The following is a 19,776-nucleotide window of genomic DNA, read 5'->3' as shown; positions in this document are numbered from 1 at the left end:
TGATTAGGATAGAGGGGATCAATTTCTACTTCCAAACCAATTTTCAGCTGAATCGAATCATAATTATAGTTTCTACGACGAATCAAGTGGACAAAGTCATCATTCTAACCTATTTTTACCCCTTTTAGCGCCTGTATACGCCTTTATTGTTAATTCTTATGTTATCCTCTGCCTGATTTCAATAGAGGGGATCAATTTCTACTTCTAAACTCATTTTCAGCCGAATTAAATTATAATTATAGATTCTACGTCGAATCAGGTGGAAAAAATCATCATTTCAACCCACTTTTAACCCTTTTAGCGCCTGTATACGGCTTTGTTGTTAATCTTATGTTATCCTCTGCCTGATTTCGATAGAGGGGATTAATGTCTGCTCCCAAACCAATTTCCAGCCGAATCGAATAATAATTATAGATTCTACGACGAACCAAGTGGACAAAGTCATCATTTAATCCCACTTTTACCCCTTTTAGCGCCTGTATACGGCTTTTTTGTTAATTTTTATGTTATCCTCTGCCTGATTTCGAGAGGGGATTAATTTCTACTTCCAAACTACTTTTCAGCCGAATTAAATTATAATTATAGATTCTACGACGAATGAGGTGGAGAAAATCATCATTTCAACGCACTTTTACCCCTTTTAGCGCCTGTATACGGCTTTATTGATAATTTTTACGTTATCCTTTGCCTGATTTCGATAGAGGGACTCGATTTCTACTTCCAAACCAATTTTCAACCGAATTGAATCGTAATTATAGATTCTACGACGAATCAAGTGGACAAAATCATCATTTTATCCCACTTTTACCCCTTCTAGCGCCTGTATACGCCTTCATTGTTCATTCTTATGTTATCCTGTGCATGATTTCGATAGAAGGGATTAATTTATACTTCCAAACCAATTTTTAGCCGAATTGAATTGTAATTATAGATCCTACGACGAATCAAGTCGACAAAGTCATCATTTCAACCCACTATTACCCCTTAAAGCGCCTGTATACGGTTTTGTTGTTGATTCTTATGTTATCCTCTTTCTGATTTCGATAAAGGGGATCAATTTCTACTTCCAAACCAATTTTAGCCGATTCGAATTGTAATTATAGAATCTACGATTAATCAAGTGGACAAATACATCATTCTATCCCACTTTTACCCCTTTTAGCGCCTGTATAGGGCTTTGTTGTAAATTCTTATGTTATCCTCTGCCTGATTACGATAGAGGGGATCAATTTCTACTTCCAAACCAATTTTCAGCTGAATCGAATCATAATTATAGTTTCTACGACGAATCAAGTGGACAAAGTCATCATTCTAACCTATTTTTACCCCTTTTAGCGCCTGTATACGGATTCGTTGTTAATTCGTACGTCATTCTCTGCCTGATTTTGATAGAGGGAATCATTTTCTACTTCCAAACCAATTTTCAGCCGAATCAAATCGTAATTATAGTTTCTACGACGAATCAAGTCGACAAAGTCATCATTTAAACTTATTTTTACTCCTTTTCGCGCCTGTATACGGATTCGTTGTTAATTCTTATGTTATCCTTTGCCTGATTTCGATAGAGGGGATTAATGTCTACTTCCAAACTAATTTTCAGCCGAATTGAATTATAATTATAGATCCTACGACGAATCAATTTGACAAAGTCATCATTTCAACCCACTTTTACCCCTTAAAGCGCCTGTATACGGCTTTGTTGTTAATTTTTATGTTATCCTTTGCCTGATTTCGATAGAGGGAATCAATTTCTACTTCCAAACCAACTTTCAGCCGAATCGAATCGTAATTATAGTTTCTACGACGAATCAAGTGGACAAAGTCATCATTTTAACCTATTTTTACCCCTTTTAGCGCCCGTATACGGCTTTGTTGTTAATTCTTATGTTATCCTTTGCCTGATTTCGATAGAGGGGATTAATGTCTACTTCCAAACCAATTCCCAGCCGAATCGAATCTAAGTTATAGTTTCTATGACGAATCAAGTTGACAAAGTCATCATTTCAACCTATTGTTACCCCTTTTAGCGCCTGTATACGGATTCGTTGTTAATTCTTATGTTATCCTCTTCCTGATTTTGATAGAGAGAATCAATTTCTACTTCCAAACAGATTTTCAGCCGAATCAAATTGTAATTACAGTTTCTACGACGAATCAGGCAGACAAAGTCATCATTTCAACCTATTTTTACCCCTTTTCGCGCCTGTATACGGCTTTGTTGTTAATTCTCATGTTATCCTTTTTCTGATTTCGATAGAGGGGATCAATTTCTACTTCCAAATTAATTTTTAGCCGAATCGAATTATAATTAAAGTTTCTACGACGAATCAAGTGAACAAAGGCATCATTTTAACCTACTTTTACCCCTTTTAGCGCCTGTAAACGGTTTTGTTTTTAATTCGTACGTTATCCTCTGCCTGATTCCGATAGAGGGGATCAATTCCTACTTCCAAACCAATTTTCAGCCGAATTGAATTATAATTATAGATACTACGACGAATCAATTTGACAAAGTCATCATTTCAACCTACTTTTACCCCTTAAAGCGCCTGTCTACGGCTTTGTTGATAATTTTTACGTTATCCATCGCCTGATTCCGATAGAGGGAATCGATTTCTACTTTCATACGAAATTTCAACTGAATTGAATCGTAATTATAGATTCTACGACGAATCAAGTGGACAAAATCATCATTTTATCCCACGTTTACCCCTCTAGCGCCTGTATACGCCTTTATTGTTTATTCTTATGTTATCCTCTGCCTGATTTCGATAGAAGGGATCAATTTCTACTTCCAAACCAATTTTTAGCCGAATTGAATTGTAATTATAGATCCTACGACGAATCAAGTTGACAAAGTCATCATTTCAACCCACTTTTACCCCTTAAAGCGCCTGTCTACGGCTTTGTTGATAATTTTTACGTTATCCTTTGCCTGATTTCGATAGAGGGAATCGATTTCTACTTCCAAACCAATTTTCAACCGAATTGAATCGTAATTATAGATTCTACGACGAATCAAGTGGACAAAATCATCATTTTATCCCACTTTTACCCCTTCTAGCGCCTGTATACGCCTTCATTGTTCATTCTTATGTTATCCTGTGCATGATTTCGACAGAAGGGATTAATTTCTACTTCCAAACCAATTTTTAGCCGAATTGAATTGTAATTATAGATCCTACGACGAATCAAGTTGACAAAGTCATCATTTCAACCCACTATTACCCCTTAAAGCGCCTGTATACGGTTTTGTTGTTGATTCTTATGTTATCCTCTGCCTGATTTCGATAAAGGGGATCAATTTCTACTTCCAAACCAATTTTAGCCGATTCGAATTGTAATTATAGAATCTACGATTAATCAAGTGGACAAATACATCATTCTATCCCACTTTTACCCCTTTTAGCGCCTGTATAGGGCTTTGTTGTAAATTCTTATGTTATCCTCTGCCTGATTACGATAGAGGGGATCAATTTCTACTTCCAAACCAATTTTCAGCTGAATCGAATCATAATTATAGTTTCTACGACGAATCAAGTGGACAAAGGCATCATTATAACCTACTTTTACCCCTTTTAGCGCCTGTATACGGTTTTGTTGTTAATTCGTACGTCATTCTCTGCCTGATTTCGATAAAGGGAATCAATTTCTACTTCCAAACCAATTTTCAGCTGAATCGAATCATAATTATAGTTTCTACGACGAATCAAGTGGACAAAGTCATCATTCTAACCTATTTTTACCCCTTTTAGCGCCTGTATACGGCTTTTTTGTTAATTTTTATGTTATCCTCTGCCTGATTTCGAGAGGGGATTAATTTCTACTTCCAAACTACTTTTCAGCCGAATTAAATTATAATTATAGATTCTACGACGAATCAGGTGGAGAAAATCATCATTTCAACGCACTTTTACCCCTTTTAGCGCCTGTATACGGCTTTGTTGTTAATTCTTATGTTATCCTTTGCCTGATTTCGATAGAGGGGATTAATGTCTACTTCCAAACTAATTTTCAGCCGAATTGAATTATAATTATAGATCCTACGACGAATCAATTTGACAAAGTCATCATTTCAACCCACTTTTACCCCTTAAAGCGCCTGTATACGGCTTTGTTGTTAATTTTTATGTTATCCTTTGCCTGATTTCGATAGAGGGAATCAATTTCTACTTCCAAACCAACTTTCAGCCGAATCGAATCGTAATTATAGTTTCTACGACGAATCAAGTGGACAAAGTCATCATTTTAACCTATTTTTACCCCTTTTAGCGCTCGTATACGGCTTTGTTGTTAATTCTTATGTTATCCTTTGCCTGATTTCGATAGAGGGGATTAATGTCTACTTCCAAACCAATTCCCAGCCGAATCGAATCTAAGTTATAGTTTCTATGACGAATCAAGTTGACAAAGTCATCATTTTAACCTATTGTTACCCCTTTTAGCGCCTGTATACGGTTTTGTTTTTAATTCGTACGTTATCCTCTGCCTGATTCCGATAGAGGGGATCAATTCCTACTTCCAAACCAATTTTCAGCCGAATTGAATTATAATTATAGATACTACGACGAATCAATTTGACAAAGTCATCATTTCAACCTACTTTTACCCCTTCGAGCGCCTGTATACGCCTTTATTGTTCATTCTTATGTTATCCTCTGCCTGATTTCGATAGAAGGGAACAATTTCTACTTCCAAACCAATTTTCAACCGAATCGAATCGTAATTATAGATTCTACGACGAATCAAATGGACAAAATCATCATTTTATCCCACTTTTACCCCTTCGAGCGCCTGTATACGCCTTTATTGTTCATTCTTATGTTATCCTCTGCCTGATTTCGATAGAAGGGAACAATTTCTACTTCCAAACCAATTTTTAGCCGAATTGAATTGTAATTATAGTTTCTACGACGAATCAAGTCGACAAAGTCATCATTTTAACCTACATTTACCCCTTTTAGCGCCTGTATACGGTTTTGTTTTTAATTCGTACGTTATCCTCTGCCTGATTTCGATAGAGGAAATTAATGTCTGCTCCCAAACTAATTTTCAGCCGAATTAAATTATAATTATAGATTCTACGACGAATCAGGTGGAGAAAATCATCATTTCAACCCACTTTTACCCCTCTTAGCGCCTGTATACGGTTTTGTTGTTGATTCTTATGTTATCCTCTCTTTGATTTCGATAAAGGGGATCAATTTCTACTTCCAAACCAATTTTCAACCGAATCGAATCGTAATTATAGATTCTACGATTAATCAAGTGGACAAATACATTATTTTATCCCACTTTTACCCCTTTTAGCGACTGTATAGGGCTTTGTTGTAAATTCTTATGTTATCCTTCGCCTGATTTTGATAGAGGGAATCGATTTCTACTTCCAAACCAATTTTTAACCGAATTGAATCGTAATTATAGATTCTACGACGAATCAAGTGGACAAAATCATCATTTCAACCTACTTTTACCCCTTAAAGCGCCTGTCTACGGCTTTGTTAATAATTTTTACGTTATCCATCGCCTGATTCCGATAGAGGGAATCGATTTCTACTTTCATACTAAATTTCAACTGAATTGAATCGTAATTATAGATTCTACGACGAATCAAGTGGACAAAATCATCATTTTATCCCACGTTTACCCCTCTAGCGCCTGTATACGCCTTTATTGTTTATTCTTATGTTATCCTCTGCCTGATTTCGATAGAAGGGATCAATTTCTACTTCCAAACCAATTTTTAGCCGAATTGGATTGTAATTATAGATCCTACGACGAATCAAGTTGACAAAGTCATCATTTCAACCCACTTTTACCCCTTAAAGCGCCTGTATACGGTTTTGTTGTTGATTCTTATGTTATCCTCTCTCTGATTTCGATAAAGGGGATCAATTTCTACTTCCAAACCAATTTTCAACCGAATCGAATCGTAATTATAGATTCTACGACGAATCAAATGGACAAAATCATCATTTTATCCCACTTTTACCCCTTCGAGCGCCTGTATACGCCTTTATTGTTCATTCTTATGTTATCCTCTGCCTGATTTCGATAGAAGGGAACAATTTCTACTTCCAAACCAATTTTTAGCCGAATTGAATTGTAATTATAGTTTCTACGACGAATCAAGTCGACAAAGTCATCATTTTAACCTATTTTTACCCATTTTCGCGCCTGTATACGGCTTTGTTGTTAATTCTCATGTTATTCTTTGCCTGATTTCGATAGAGGGAATCAATTTCTACTTCCAAACCAATTTTCAACCGAATTAAATTATAATTATAGATTCTACGACGAATCAAGTGGACAAAGTCATCATTCTAACCTATTTTTACCCCTTTTAGCGCCTGTATACGGATTCGTTGTTAATTCGTACGTCATTCTCTGCCTGATTTTGATAGAGGGAATCATTTTCTACTTCCAAACATATTTTCAGCCGAATCAAATCGTAATTATAGTTTCTACGACGAATCAAGTCGACAAAGTCATCATTTAAACTTATTTTTAATCCTTTTCGCGCCTGTATACGGATTCGTTGTTAATTCTTATGTTATCCTTTGCCTGATTTCGATAGAGGGGATTAATGTCTACTTCCAAACTAATTTTCAGCCGAATTGAATTATAATTATAGATCCTACGACGAATCAATTTGACAAAGTCATCATTTCAACCCACTTTTACCCCTTAAAGCGCCTGTATACGGCTTTGTTGTTAATTTTTATGTTATCCTTTGCCTGATTTCGATAGAGGGAATCAATTTCTACTTCCAAACCAACTTTCAGCCGAATCGAATCGTAATTATAGTTTCTACGACGAATCAAGTGGACAAAGTCATCATTTTAACCTATTTTTACCCCTTTTAGCGCCCGTATACGGCTTTGTTGTTAATTCTTATGTTATCCTTTGCCTGATTTCGATAGAGGGGATTAATGTCTACTTCCAAACCAATTCCCAGCCGAATCGAATCTAAGTTATAGTTTCTATGACGAATCAAGTTGACAAAGTCATCATTTCAACCTATTGTTACCCCTTTTAGCGCCTGTATACGGATTCGTTGTTAATTCTTATGTTATCCTCTTCCTGATTTTGATAGAGAGAATCAATTTCTACTTCCAAACAGATTTTCAGCCGAATCAAAATGTAATTACAGTTTCTACGACGAATCAGGTAGACAAAGTCATCATTTCAACCTATTTTTACCCCTTTTCGCGCCTGTATACGGCTTTGTTGTTAATTCTCATGTTATCCTTTTTCTGATTTCGATAGAGGGGATCAATTTCTACTTCCGAATTAATTTTTAGCCGAATCGAATTATAATTAAAGTTTCTACGACGAATCAAGTGAACAAAGGCATCATTTTAACCTACTTTTACCCCTTTTAGCGCCTGTAAACGGTTTTGTTTTTAATTCGTACGTTATCCTCTGCCTGATTCCGATAGAGGGGATCAATTCCTACTTCCAAACCAATTTTCAGCCGAATTGAATTATAATTATAGATACTACGACGAATCAATTTGACAAAGTCATCATTTCAACCTACTTTTACCCCTTAAAGCGCCTGTCTACGGCTTTGTTGATAATTTTTACGTTATCCATCGCCTGATTCCGATAGAGGGAATCGATTTCTACTTTCATACTAAATTTCAACTGAATTGAATCGTAATTATAGATTCTACGACGAATCAAGTGGACAAAATCATCATTTTATCCCACGTTTACCCCTCTAGCGCCTGTATACGCCTTTATTGTTTATTCTTATGTTATCCTCTGCCTGATTTCGATAGAAGGGATCAATTTCTACTTCCAAACCAATTTTTAGCCGAATTGAATTGTAATTATAGATCCTACGACGAATCAAGTTGACAAAGTCATCATTTCAACCCACTTTTACCCCTTAAAGCGCCTGTCTACGGCTTTGTTGATAATTTTTACGTTATCCTTTGCCTGATTTCGATAGAGGGAATCGATTTCTACTTCCAAACCAATTTTCAACCGAATTGAATCGTAATTATAGATTCTACGACGAATCAAGTGGACAAAATCATTATTTTATCCCACTTTTACCCCTTCTAGCGCCTGTATACGCCTTCATTGTTCATTCTTATGTTATCCTGTATATGATTTCGACAGAAGGGATTAATTTCTACTTCCAAACCAATTTTTAGCCGAATTGAATTGTAATTATAGATCCTACGACGAATCAAGTTGACAAAGTCATCATTTCAACCCACTATTACCCCTTAAAGCGCCTGTATACGGTTTTGTTGTTGATTCTTATGTTATCCTCTTTCTGATTTCGATAAAGGGGATCAATTTCTACTTCCAAACCAATTTTAGCCGATTCGAATTGTAATTATAGAATCTACGATTAATCAAGTGGACAAATACATCATTCTATCCCACTTTTACCCCTTTTAGCGCCTGTATAGGGCTTTGTTGTAAATTCTTATGTTATCCTCTGCCTGATTACGATAGAGGGGATCAATTTCTACTTCCAAACCAATTTTCAGCTGAATCGAATCATAATTATAGTTTCTACGACGAATCAAGTGGACAAAGGCATCATTATAACCTACTTTTACCCCTTTTAGCGCCTGTATACGGTTTTGTTGTTAATTCGTACGTCATTCTCTGCCTGATTTCGATAAAGGGAATCAATTTCTACTTCCAAACCAATTTTCAGCTGAATCGAATCATAATTATAGTTTCTACGACGAATCAAGTGGACAAAGTCATCATTCTAACCTATTTTTACCCCTTTTAGCGCCTGTATACGGCTTTTTTGTTAATTTTTATGTTATCCTCTGCCTGATTACGAGAGGGGATTAATTTCTACTTCCAAACTACTTTTCAGCCGAATTGAATTATAATTATAGATCCTACGACGAATCAATTTGACAAAGTCATCATTTCAACCCACTTTTACCCCTTAAAGCGCCTGTATACGGCTTTGTTGTTAATTTTTACGTTATCCTTTGCCTGATTTCGATAGAGGGAATCGATTTCTACTTCCAAACCAATTTTCAACCGAATTGAATCGTAATTATAGATTCTACGACCAATCAAGTGGACAAAATCATCAGTTTATCCCACTTTTACCCCTTCTAGCGCCTGTATACGCCTTCATTGTTCATTCTTATGTTATCCTGTGCATGATTTCGACAGAAGGGATTAATTTCTACTTCCAAACCAATTTTTAGCCGAATTGAATTGTAATTATAGATCCTACGACGAATCAAGTTGACAAAGTCATCATTTCAACCCACTTTTACCCCTTAAAGCGCCTGTATACGGCTTTGTTGTTAATTTTTACGTTATCCTTTGCCTGATTTCGATAGAGGGAATCGATTTCTACTTCCAAACCAATTTTCAACCGAATTGAATCGTAATTATAGATTCTACGACCAATCAAGTGGACAAAATCATCAGTTTATCCCACTTTTACCCCTTCTAGCGCCTGTATACGCCTTCATTGTTCATTCTTATGTTATCCTGTGCATGATTTCGACAGAAGGGATTAATTTCTACTTCCAAACCAATTTTTAGCCGAATTGAATTGTAATTATAGATCCTACGACGAATCAAGTTGACAAAGTCATCATTTCAACCCACTATTACCCCTTAAAGCGCCTGTATACGGTTTTGTTGTTGATTCTTATGTTATCCTCTTTCTGATTTCGATAAAGGGGATCAATTTCTACTTCCAAACCAATTTTAGCCGATTCGAATTGTAATTATAGAATCTACGATTAATCAAGTGGACAAATACATCATTCTATCCCACTTTTACCCCTTTTAGCGCCTGTATAGGGCTTTGTTGTAAATTCTTATGTTATCCTCTGCCTGATTACGATAGAGGGGATCAATTTCTACTTCCAAACCAATTTTCAGCTGAATCGAATCATAATTATAGTTTCTACGACGAATCAAGTGGACAAAGGCATCATTATAACCTACTTTTACCCCTTTTAGCGCCTGTATACGGTTTTGTTGTTAATTCGTACGTCATTCTCTGCCTAATTTCGATAAAGGGAATCAATTTCTACTTCCAAACCAATTTTCAGCTGAATCGAATCATAATTATAGTTTCTACGACGAATCAAGTGGACAAAGTCATCATTCTAACCTATTTTTACCCCTTTTAGCGCCTGTATACGGCTTTTTTGTTAATTTTTATGTTATCCTCTGCCTGATTTCGAGAGGGGATTAATTTCTACTTCCAAACTACTTTTCAGCCGAATTAAATTATAATTATAGATTCTACGACGAATCAGGTGGAGAAAATCATCATTTCAACGCACTTTTACCCCTTTTAGCGCCTGTATACGGCTTTGTTGTTAATTCTTATGTTATCCTTTGCCTGATTTCGATAGAGGGGATTAATGTCTACTTCCAAACTAATTTTCAGCCGAATTGAATTATAATTATAGATCCTACGACGAATCAATTTGACAAAGTCATCATTTCAACCCACTTTTACCCCTTAAAGCGCCTGTATACGGCTTTGTTGTTAATTTTTATGTTATCCTTTGCCTGATTTCGATAGAGGGAATCAATTTCTACTTCCAAACCAACTTTCAGCCGAATCGAATCGTAATTATAGTTTCTACGACGAATCAAGTGGACAAAGTCATCATTTTAACCTATTTTTACCCCTTTTAGCGCCCGTATACGGCTTTGTTGTTAATTCTTATGTTATCCTTTGCCTGATTTCGATAGAGGGGATTAATGTCTACTTCCAAACCAATTCCCAGCCGAATCGAATCTAAGTTATAGTTTCTATGACGAATCAAGTTGACAAAGTCATCATTTTAACCTATTGTTACCCCTTTTAGCGCCTGTATACGGTTTTGTTTTTAATTCGTACGTTATCCTCTGCCTGATTCCGATAGAGGGGATCAATTCCTACTTCCAAACCAATTTTCAGCCGAATTGAATTATAATTATAGATACTACGACGAATCAATTTGACAAAGTCATCATTTCAACCTACTTTTACCCCTTAAAGCGCCTGTCTACGGCTTTGTTGATAATTTTTACGTTATCCATCGCCTGATTCCGATAGAGGGAATCGATTTCTACTTTCATACTAAATTTCAACTGAATTGAATCGTAATTATAGATTCTACGACGAATCAAGTGGACAAAATCATCATTTTATCCGACGTTTACCCCTCTAGCGCCTGTATACGCCTTTATTGTTTATTCTTATGTTATCCTCTGCCTGATTTCGATAGAAGGGATCAATTTCTACTTCCAAACCAATTTTTAGCCGAATTGAATTGTAATTATAGATCCTACGACGAATCAAGTTGACAAAGACATCATTTCAACCCACTTTTACCCCTTAAAGCGCCTGTATACGGTTTTGTTGTTGATTCTTATGTTATCCTCTCTCTGATTTCGATAAAGGGGATCAATTTCTACTTTCAAACCAATTTTCAACCGAATCGAATCGTAATTATAGATTCTACGACGAATCAAATGGACAAAATCATCATTTTATCCCACTTTTACCCCTTCGAGCGCCTGTATACGCCTTTATTGTTCATTCTTATGTTATCCTCTGCCTGATTTCGATAGAAGGGAACAATTTCTACTTCCAAACCAATTTTTAGCCGAATTGAATTGTAATTATAGTTTCTACGACGAATCAAGTCGACAAAGTCATCGTTTTAACCTACATTTACCCCTTTTAGCGCCTGTATACGGTTTTGTTTTTAATTCGTACGTTATCCTCTGCCTGATTTCGATAGAGGAAATTAATGTCTGCTCCCAAACTAATTTTCAGCCGAATTAAATTATAATTATAGATTCTACGACGAATCAGGTGGAGAAAATCATCATTTCAACCCACTTTTACCCCTCTTAGCGCCTGTATACGGTTTTGTTGTTGATTCTTATGTTATCCTCTCTTTGATTTCGATAAAGGGGATCAATTTCTACTTCCAAACCAATTTTCAACCGAATCGAATCGTAATTATAGATTCTACGATTAATCAAGTGGACAAATACATTATTTTATCCCACTTTTACCCCTTTTAGCGACTGTATAGGGCTTTGTTGTAAATTCTTATGTTATCCTTCGCCTGATTTTGATAGAGGGAATCGATTTCTACTTCCAAACCAATTTTTAACCGAATTGAATCGTAATTATAGATTCTACGACGAATCAAGTGGACAAAATCATCATTTTATCCCACTTTTACCCCTTCGAGCGCCTGTATACGCCTTTATTGTTCATTCTTATGTTATCCTCTGCCTGATTTCGATAGAAAGGATCAATTTCTACTTCCAAACCAATTTTTAGCCGAATTGAATTGTAATTATAGTTTCTACGACGAATCAAGTCGACAAAGTCATCATTTTAACCTATTTTTACCCATTTTCGCGCCTGTATACGGCTTTGTTGTTAATTCTCATGTTATTCTTTGCCTGATTTCGATAGAGGGAATCAATTCCTACTTCCAAACCAATTTTCAGCCGAATTGAATTATAATTATAGATACTACGACGAATCAATTTGACAAAGTCATCATTTCAACCTACTTTTACCCCTTTTAGCGCCTGTATACGCCTTTATTGTTAATTCTTATGTTATCCTCTGCCTGATTTCGATAGAGGGGATCAACTTCTACTTCCCAACCAATTTTCAGCTGAATCGAATCATAATTATAGTTTCTACGACGAATCAAGTGGAGAAAGGCATCATTTTAACCTACTTGGACCCCATTTAGCGCCTGTATACGGCTTTTTTGTTAATTTTTATGTTATCCTCTGCCTGATTTCGAGAGGGGATTAATTTCTACTTCCAAACTACTTTTCAGCCGAATTAAATTATAATTATAGATTCTACGACGAATCAGGTGGAGAAAATCATCATTTCAACGCACTTTTACCCCTTTTAGCGCCTGTATACGGCTTTGTTGTTAATTCTTATGTTATCCTTTGCCTGATTTCGATAGAGGGGATTAATGTCTACTTCCAAACTAATTTTCAGCCGAATTGAATTATAATTATAGATCCTACGACGAATCAATTTGACAAAGTCATCATTTCAACCCACTTTTACCCCTTAAAGCGCCTGTATACGGCTTTGTTGTTAATTTTTATGTTATCCTTTGCCTGATTTCGATAGAGGGAATCAATTTCTACTTCCAAACCAACTTTCAGCCGAATCGAATCGTAATTATAGTTTCTACGACGAATCAAGTGGACAAAGTCATCATTTTAACCTATTTTTACCCCTTTTAGCGCCCGTATACGGCTTTGTTGTTAATTCTTATGTTATCCTTTGCCTGATTTCGATAGAGGGGATTAATGTCTACTTCCAAACCAATTCCCAGCCGAATCGAATCTAAGTTATAGTTTCTATGACGAATCAAGTTGACAAAGTCATCATTTTAACCTATTGTTACCCCTTTTAGCGCCTGTATACGGTTTTGTTTTTAATTCGTACGTTATCCTCTGCCTGATTCCGATAGAGGGGATCAATTCCTACTTCCAAACCAATTTTCAGCCGAATTGAATTATAATTATAGATACTACGACGAATCAATTTGACAAAGTCATCATTTCAACCTACTTTTACCCCTTAAAGCGCCTGTCTACGGCTTTGTTGATAATTTTTACGTTATCCATCGCCTGATTCCGATAGAGGGAATCGATTTCTACTTTCATACTAAATTTCAACTGAATTGAATCGTAATTATAGATTCTACGACGAATCAAGTGGACAAAATCATCATTTTATCCCACGTTTACCCCTCTAGCGCCTGTATACGCCTTTATTGTTTATTCTTATGTTATCCTCTGCCTGATTTCGATAGAAGGGATCAATTTCTACTTCCAAACCAATTTTTAGCCGAATTGAATTGTAATTATAGATCCTACGACGAATCAAGTTGACAAAGTCATCATTTCAACCCACTTTTACCCCTTAAAGCGCCTGTATACGGTTTTGTTGTTGATTCTTATGTTATCCTCTCTCTGATTTCGATAAAGGGGATCAATTTCTACTTCCAAACCAATTTTCAACCGAATCGAATCGTAATTATAGATTCTACGACGAATCAAATGGACAAAATCATCATTTTATCCCACTTTTACCCCTTCGAGCGCCTGTATACGCCTTTATTGTTCATTCTTATGTTATCCTCTGCCTGATTTCGATAGAAGGGAACAATTTCTACTTCCAAACCAATTTTTAGCCGAATTGAATTGTAATTATAGTTTCTACGACGAATCAAGTCGACAAAGTCATCATTTTAACCTACATTTACCCCTTTTAGCGCCTGTATACGGTTTTGTTTTTAATTCGTACGTTATCCTCTGCCTGATTTCGATAGAGGAAATTAATGTCTGCTCCCAAACTAATTTTCAGCCGAATTAAATTATAATTATAGATTCTACGACGAATCAGGTGGAGAAAATCATCATTTCAACCCACTTTTACCCCTCTTAGCGCCTGTATACGGTTTTGTTGTTGATTCTTATGTTATCCTCTCTTTGATTTCGATAAAGGGGATCAATTTCTACTTCCAAACCAATTTTCAACCGAATCGAATCGTAATTATAGATTCTACGATTAATCAAGTGGACAAATACATTATTTTATCCCACTTTTACCCCTTTTAGCGACTGTATAGGGCTTTGTTGTAAATTCTTATGTTATCCTTCGCCTGATTTTGATAGAGGGAATCGATTTCTACTTCCAAACCAATTTTTAACCGAATTGAATCGTAATTATAGATTCTACGACGAATCAAGTGGACAAAATCATCATTTTATCCCACTTTTACCCCTTCGAGCGCCTGTATACGCCTTTATTGTTCATTCTTATGTTATCCTCTGCCTGATTTCGATAGAAGGGATCAATTTCTACTTCCAAACCAATTTTTAGCCGAATTGAATTGTAATTATAGTTTCTACGACGAATCAAGTCGACAAAGTCATCATTTTAACCTATTTTTACCCATTTTCGCGCCTGTATACGGCTTTGTTGTTAATTCTCATGTTATTCTTTGCCTGATTTCGATAGAGGAAATCAATTCCTACTTCCAAACCAATTTTCAGCCGAATTGAATTATAATTATAGATACTACGACGAATCAATTTGACAAAGTCATCATTTCAACCTACTTTTACCCCTTTTAGCGCCTGTATACGCCTTTATTGTTAATTCTTATGTTATCCTCTGCCTGATTTCGATAGAGGGGATCAACTTCTACTTCCCAACCAATTTTCAGCTGAATCGAATCATAATTATAGTTTCTACGACGAATCAAGTGGACAAAGGCATCATTTTAACCTACTTGGACCCCATTTAGCGCCTGTATACGGTTTCGTTTTTAATTCGTACGTTATCCTCTACCTGATTTCGATAGAGGGGATTAATGTCTGCTCCCAAACTAATTTTCAGCCGAATTAAATTATAATTATAGATTCTACGACGAATCAGGTGGAGAAAATGATCATTTCAACCCACTTTTACCCCTTTTAGCGCCTGTATAAGGCTTTCTTGTTGATTCTTACGTTATCCTCTGCCTGATTTCGATAGAGGGGATCAATTTCTACTTCCCAACCTATTTTCAGCTGAATCAAATCATAATTATAGTTTCTACGACGAATCAAGGGGACAAAGGCATCATTTTAACCTACTTTTACCCCTTTAAGCGCCTGTATACGGATTTGTTTTCAATTCGTTCGTTATCTTCTGCCTGATTTCGATAGAGGGGATCAATTTCTACTTCCAAACCAATTTTTAACCGAATCGAATCGTAATTATAGATTCTACGATTAATCAAGTGGACAAATACATTATTTTATCCCACTTTTATCCCTTTTAGCGACTGTATAGGGCTTTGTTGTAAATTCTTATGTTATCCTTCGCCAGATTTTGATAGAGGGAATCGATTTCTACTTCCAAACCAATTTTCAACCGAATTGAATCGTAATTATAGATTCTACGACGAATCAAGTGGACAAAATCATCATTTTATCCCACTTTTACCCCTTCTAGCGCCTGTATACGCCTTTACTGTTTATTCTTATGTTATCCTCTGCCTGATTTCGATAGAAGGGATCAATTTCTACTTCCAAACCAATTTTTAGCCGAATTAAATTGTAATTATAGATCCTACGACGAATCAAGTTGACAAAGTCATCATTTCAACCCACTTTTACCCCTTAAAGCGCCTGTATACGGTTTTGTTGTTGATTCTTATGTCATCCTCTCTCTGATTTCGATAAAGGGGATCAATTTCTACTTCCAAACCAATTTTCAACCGAATCGAATCGTAATTATAGATTCTACGATTAATCAAGTGGACAAATACATTATTTTATCCCACTTTTATCCCTTTTAGCGACTGTATAGGGCTTTGTTGAAAATTCTTATGTTATCCTTCGCCTGATTTCGATAGAGGGAATCGATTTCTACTTCCAAACCAATTTTCAACCGAATTGAATCGTAATTATAGATTCTACGACGAATCAAGTTGACAAAGTCATCATTTCAACCCACTTTTACCCCTTAAAGCGCCTGTATACGGTTTTGTTGTTGATTCTTATGTCATCCTCTCTCTGATTTCGATAAAGGGGATCAATTTCTACTTCCAAACCAATTTTCAACCGAATCGAATCGTAATTATAGATTCTACGATTAATCAAGTGGACAAATACATTATTTTATCCCACTTTTATCCCTTTTAGCGACTGTATAGGGCTTTGTTGTAAATTCTTATGTTATCCTTCGCCAGATTTTGATAGAGGGAATCGATTTCTACTTCCAAACCAATTTTCAACCGAATTGAATCGTAATTATAGATTCTACGACGAATCAAGTGGACAAAATCATCATTTTATCCCACTTTTACCCCTTCTAGCGCCTGTATACGCCTTTACTGTTTATTCTTATGTTATCCTCTGCCTGATTTCGATAGAAGGGATCAATTTCTACTTCCAAACCAATTTTTAGCCGAATTAAATTGTAATTATAGATCCTACGACGAATCAAGTTGACAAAGTCATCATTTCAACCCACTTTTACCCCTTAAAGCGCCTGTATACGGTTTTGTTGTTGATTCTTATGTCATCCTCTCTCTGATTTCGATAAAGGGGATCAATTTCTACTTCCAAACCAATTTTCAACCGAATCGAATCGTAATTATAGATTCTACGATTAATCAAGTGGACAAATACATTATTTTATCCCACTTTTATCCCTTTTAGCGACTGTATAGGGCTTTGTTGTAAATTCTTATGTTATCCTTCGCCAGATTTTGATAGAGGGAATCGATTTCTACTTCCAAACCAATTTTCAACCGAATTGAATCGTAATTATAGATTCTACGACGAATCAAGTGGACAAAATCATCATTTTATCCCACTTTTACCCCTTCGAGCGCCTGTATACGCCTTTATTGTTCACTCTTATGTTATCCTCTGCCTGATTTCGATAGAAGGGATCAATTTCTACTTCCAAACCAATTTTTAGCCGAATTGAATTGTAATTATAGTTTCTACGACGAGTCAAGTCGACAAAGTCATCATTTTAACCAATTTTTACCCATTTTCGCGCCTGTATACGGCTTTGTTGTTAATCTTGTGTTATCCTCTGCCTGATTTCGATAAAGGGGATTAATTTCTACTTCCAAACTACTTTTCAGCCGAATTAAATTATAATTATCGATTCTACGACGAATCAGGTGGAGAAAATTATCATTTCAACGCACTTTTACCCTTTTTAGCGCCTGTATACGGCTTTGTTGTTAATTCTTATGTTATCCTCTGCCTGATTTTGATAGAGGGGATTAATGTCTGCTTCCAAACCAATTTTCAGCCTATTTGAATTATAATTATAGATCCTACGACGAATCAAGTGGACAAAATCATCATTTGATCCCACTTTTACCCCTTCTAGCGCCTGTATACGCCTTTATTGTTCATTCTTATGTTATCCTGTGCATGATTTCGATAGAAGGGATCAATTTCTACTTCCAAACCAATTTTTAGCCGAATTGAATTGTAATTATAGATCCTACGACGAATCAAGTTGACAAAGTCATCATTTCAACTTATTTTTACTCCTTTTCGCGCCTGTATACGGCTTTGTTGTTAATTTTTATGTTATCCTGTGCCTGATTTCGATAGAGGGAATCAATTTCTACTTCCAAACCAACTTTCAGCCGAATCGAATCGTAATTATAGTTTCTACGACGAATCAAGTGGACAAATTCATCATTTTAACCTATTTTTACCCCTTTTAGCACCCGTATACGGCTTTGTTGTTAATTCTTATGTTATCCTCTGCCTGATTTTGATAGAGGGGATTAATGTCTGCTTCCAAACCAATTTTCAGCCGATTTGAATTATAATTATAGATCCTACGACGAATCAAGTGGACAAAATCATCATTTTATCCCACTTTTACCCCTTCTAGCGCCTGTATACGCCTTTATTGTTCATTCTTATGTTATCCTGTGCATGATTTCGATAGAAGGGATCAATTTCTACTTCCAAACCAATTTTTAGCCGAATTGAATTGTAATTATAGATCCTACGACGAATCAAGTTGACAAAGTCATCATTTCAACTTATTTTTACTCCTTTTCGCGCCTGTATACGGCTTTGTTGTTAATTTTTATGTTATCCTGTGCCTGATTTCGATAGAGGGAATCAATTTCTACTTCCAACCCAACTTTCAGCCGAATCGAATCGTAATTATAGTTTCTACGACGAATCAAGTTGACAAAGTCATCATTTTAACCTATTGTTACCCATTTTAGCGCCTGTATACGGATTCGTTGTTAATTCTTATGTTATCCTTTTCCTGATTTTGATAGAGAGAATCGAATTCTACTTCCAAACAGATTTTCAGCCGAATCAAAATGTAATTACAGTTTCTACGACGAATCAAGTAGACAAAGTCATCATTTCAACCTGTTTTTACCCCTATTCGCGCCTGTATACGGCTTTGTTGTTAATTCTCATGTTATTCTTTTTCTGATTTCGATAGAGGGGATCAATTTCTACTTCCAAATTAATTTTTAGCCGAATCGAATTATAATTATAGTTTCTACGACGAATCAAGTAAACAAAGGCATCATTTTAACCTACTTTTACCTCTTTTAGCGCCTGTATACGGTTTTGTTTTTAATTCGTACGTTATCCTCTGCCTAATTTCAATAGAGGGGATTACTGTCTGCTCCCAAACTAATTTTCAGCCGAATTAAATTATAATTATAGATTCTACGACGAATCAGGTGGAGAAAATCATCATTTCAACCCACTTTTACCCCTTTTAGCGCCTGTATACGGCTTTCTTGTTGATTCTTACGTTACCTTCTGCCTGATTTCGATAGAGGGGATCAATTTCTACTTCCCAACCTATTTTCAGCTGAATCGAATCATAATTATAGTTTCTACGACGAATCAAGTGGACAAAGGCATCATCTTAACCTACTTTTACCCCTTTTAGCGCCTGTATACGGTTTTGTTTTTAATTCGTACGTTATCCTCTGCCTGATTCCGATAGAGGGGATCAATTTCTACTTCCAAACCAATTTTCAGCCGAATTGAATTATAATTATAGATCCTACGACGAATCAATTTGACAAAGTCATCATTTCAACCTACTTTTACCCCTTATAGCGCCTGTCTACGGCTTTGTTGATAATTTTTACGTTATCCTTTGCCTGATTTCGATAGAGGGAATCGATTTCTACTTCCATACCAATTTTCAACTGAATTGAATCGTAATTATAGATTCTA

This window comes from Microplitis mediator, chromosome 9, assembly GCF_029852145.1.
Source record: "Microplitis mediator isolate UGA2020A chromosome 9, iyMicMedi2.1, whole genome shotgun sequence".
Lineage (NCBI taxonomy): Eukaryota > Metazoa > Arthropoda > Insecta > Hymenoptera > Braconidae > Microplitis > Microplitis mediator.
The sequence above is the reverse complement of the archived record's forward strand: the minus strand, read 5'-3'. Positions refer to the sequence as shown.